This window comes from Lepidochelys kempii, chromosome 4 (assembly GCF_965140285.1).
Source record: "Lepidochelys kempii isolate rLepKem1 chromosome 4, rLepKem1.hap1, whole genome shotgun sequence".
NCBI classification, from domain to species: Eukaryota; Metazoa; Chordata; order Testudines; family Cheloniidae; genus Lepidochelys; species Lepidochelys kempii.
Genome location: NC_136383.1, coordinates 135,338,760 through 135,342,998, shown reverse-complemented (window position 1 = coordinate 135,342,998; position 4,239 = coordinate 135,338,760).

Genomic DNA, 4,239 nt, shown 5'->3' with positions numbered 1-4,239 from the left:
TAAGTTTTCTCCCTTCCAAGTCTCTTTGGCTTTCAGGATGTGCTGAAGGAGACAGGCCATTTTGTCCTATTTTGTTGGGCAGTCCAACTTGGTTCCTCCTCTTGGAGGCATTGGTGTGGAGCAATTAGATTGTGATCTATAATTCTTCCAAAGATTCAAAATGTCCAGACAAAATGAGTCTCCCCCTCTTACAATCCAGTCAGGGAATGAGACATCAGCTTTTGAGTTCTTGTGATTTAGGATTGGAATTTTGCAGTCTCTTTGGCAATGCATCTTGTCACACCAGCTTGTGTAAGACAAGTTAGACCGTAACTGCTGGTAAAACTATCTTGGGACATACCTGAACACCAGCTGGTTTGCTCTGGTCAGCAGCTTACCTCTGCAAGTTGCTTTCTGTGGTCCATTTTGTAGTGCATCCCTTGGCCATCTTTGCAATTATGCTTGTTCAAGTTGCACTTTCTCCATCACACACTCAGCTGAAATGTCTAGTTCAAATTTTGTGTAATTTATAGAGTCCCTCCATATTTTTGAGGCTGTTTAAATTAATTTAAACTGTCCATTATACAATGCAAGAGAAGTTATTCTCCAGTGGACCAGAACAGCTGTATAAATATTCCATTTCTGTTCTATTTGTTTTAACAATGCTGGTGGGACCTTAATATGTATGGCTGAGCTGAATTTGTGCACTAACCAGATACATTTCTGATTTATTCCATTCTGTGGTCAAGTGTCCTTATAAACATGCTGTTCTGTTTTAGTTCCTTTTTATTTACTGCCCATTTCAGCACTGATGTATTTTACTGCTTGATGGCAAATATTGGCCATACTTGTTCACTTTATGACTTAAACTAAAAGAAATTTCTTCACACAGCGCACAGCCCACCTGTGGAACTCTTTGCCAGAGGATGTTGTGAAGGCCAAGACTATAACAGGGTTCAGAAAAGAACTAGATAAATTCATGAAACATAGGTCTGCCCATGGCTATTAGCCAGGATGGGCAGGGATGGTGTCCCTAGCCTCTGTCTGTTTGCCAGAAGCTGGGAATGGGCGACAGGGGATGCATCTCTTGATGATTACCTGTTCTGTTCATTCTCTCTGAAGCACCTGGCATTGGCCACTGTCAGAAGACAGGATACTGAGCTAGATGGACCTCTGGTCTGACCCAGTCTGGCTGTTCTTATGTAAATCAATATGAACACAACCCCTTTCTTCCTAAAATGATTACCCAGGAAGTAAACCCTGTCATTAAAGTTTACAGTATTTTGCCGTGAGTTGTATCATTTATAGTTGACTTTGCTTTTATACACATTTGACTTATAATATTCCATTAAGATTCCTATTTACTACTGTATCTGGGACATCAGATAATATTAGTTTAATATTTATATTTCATTTCTTATTCACAGACAGGGAAAAAAGGAAGTCTCTTTAGCTGCACCAGCAGTATACTCTTGCAAAAGGCTGCAGCAGCTCTGAACTTCCTCAGACTATTGAAGAAATCCAGCCATTAGCCCTTGGGTTTTTATTCTCTTTGTCCTCCAGTCTGTCTCTTCTAAAAGTCTTGATGCCTGACCAATTTTAAATCCTAATAATTCATAATTTTGGGGCCATAGTTACTTCAAGTACTACAACATCTTGGGAAGAAAAGCCAACACTAGCTGTCCGTCCCACATTGTACAGGATAACATGATACCCAAGATAGGTCAAAAAGCTAAGGTGATAGCTTTACCAAAGCCAGGTAAAGATCACTCTTTAGCAGCTAGCTATTCCCCAATGTCACTTCTGAATTGTAACTACACATTCCTGGAGTGGATGATCCTGCAGAGAATTATGCCCACAACAGAGCAATTTTTGAGTGATGATCAAGCAGGTTTCCTACTAAATCAGAGCACTTGAGACCAAGTGTTAGCACTTGGAATCCATTCTCCATTTACATACTAAGAAAAGAAGCAAACTGGAGCTCTCTTTTTTTTGACCTTACCTATGATGACATGACATGTGGCACACTGGTCTGCTGTACAAGATGTCAAGAGGTTTTCCTAGATGGGTTGCCATGGCAACTGAGCTGATGTTCCAAGGTAGATGTTTTCAGGTGGCTCTCGGCCACAAACCCAGCACCTAGAGATTCCAAAAGAACGGACTTCCTCAAGGTTCAGTGCTGACATCACCTTTATTTAAGGTATTGACCAATAACCTCCCCCACACCGTCTCCAGGGGGTTCATGTACACTGATTGACATCTGGTTGGCCTCGAGGGACTATGATTTCCAAAAGTTTGAAGAGAACCTGCACTGTGATATGGTTGCCGTGAGTCCCTTAGGTGAGTGATTCATTTAACTAACTTGTCTCTGCCTTAGTTCTCCATCTGTAAAATGGGTTGCGTACCTCACTGGAAGCTCGTACCATTTAATGGATCAAATTTTGCCCTAACTTTCCCCACATTCAAACCATTTGAAATACTGTGGTTGCATGGCACTTCTCAAGAGAGAATTGGTTTGTATCTTTTCAAAGGCTATTGAAAGAAATGGAGACTGAAATCAAGTACATCAAAGACCATGCCAATATGCTTCCACCTACACTATGTTTGGAGTCAACTTGAGATTAACATCTTTTTGAATGGTCAGCAGTTGGCACCACTGGCTTTGGATGGTTTCTTTAGATCATATGCTCACATACAAATGCCATCTCACTAAAGTAGCTCAAATGATCAAAAACAGAAACGGTCTCTTAACAAACTGGTAGGATTCTCGTGGGGAGCCAATACACAGACATGAGTAGTTTTGGGGTTCACTCTCTGCTACTCAATGCTGAGTACTCCCTTGGCGAACACTGTTCCCCAGTTTAACCAAGCTCTGCACTACACTAGACTAGCAGACATATAGCTCATTCATATTATCAAAATAATCCTAGGCACATTGAAGCCAACAAAATTTGTACGGTTACCAGTCCTAGCCAATATTTCTCCACCAAACAGCTGTTGTTAGAATGCAGCCAACAAACTGATCACAAAGGTAGAGCAAATACCATGCTTGCCACTGTTCAGGGATATATGGGATGTTCCTCGCTACTCACTGGATAGCAGGAATCCTACGTGGACATTGCTTGTCCAATTTCCCTCCAGCTAATAACATTATCATCTTCCTGTGGCAAACAGAATAGGAGAGAGCCTCTGCCATTATCAGGAACAAACACATCATCATCAGGCCAGATGAATGGCTACCTGGCTTTGGTTTCCATGCCATCTCTAGAGCCTGTTTAACAGGTTCAGGTGTGGCCAGGTTCACCCTGCCAAGACCAGCCATGCTGCGGGAACCACGTGTGTGGTGCTGTGCAGAGGATGTTGCACCTATGCTGGATTGTTGTTCTTTTCATTCTGGGCTCCCTCGAGGTCTTCCCAAGCTGAACACTGCTGACTAAGGAGCCGTTGACTGGATCAAGACTATTTAGCTTTTGTTTTTTGATTTTGTCTTTTTCCCAGCCTTGCTTGTCTTCCCAATATGCAATTGCACTCATGCTCGCTCTCGCTTTCTCTCTCTCAATAAAATATAGCACAACAGTTACCAATCTAGGCAAAGAACAGTCTCCTCACTATTCCAAGAGCCTTTAGGGCTTTGTGTCCAGTTGGGGTCCCAGGACACTCCTGCACCCCACTCCTCATTCTCTGTCTTCCTGTTCCTGGTGATGGATGGCCAGGGAGAGAACCCCTGCCCCTCAAGAAGATCCAGTTAAATAAAGCTCTGGTCTCCTTTGTCAGGTGATGCCCCCTTCCCGAGCAGCTTCAAATCCCAGGCTGGGTGATTAGGAAAAACTTTTTCACTAGGAGGGTGGTGAAACACTGGAATGTGTTACCTAGGGAGGTGGTGGAATCTCCTTCCTTAGAAGTTTTTAAGGTCAGGCTTGACAAAGCCCTGGCTGGGATGATTTAATTGGGTATGGGTCCTGCTTTTGAGCAGGGGCTTGGACTAGATGACCTCCTGAGGTCCCTTCCAACCCTGATATTCTATGATTCTATTATGTTTAACTCCAGTCAACCTTCCCCTCCCATCCTAATAATGGGTGCCCTAGATTGCAGAGAGCCTGTTGTTCCAGCTCAGACCCATTTGAGTGGATGACCATTGACGCTGATGTCCGCTCCCTCACACGTAAGGATTTCTCCTGACACCTTATAGGTGTCCTAGCTCAAGACTGAGGCTCAGGGCTTGTCTATGTGACCAGTTAGACCATGACAAGCTGGAGTGTG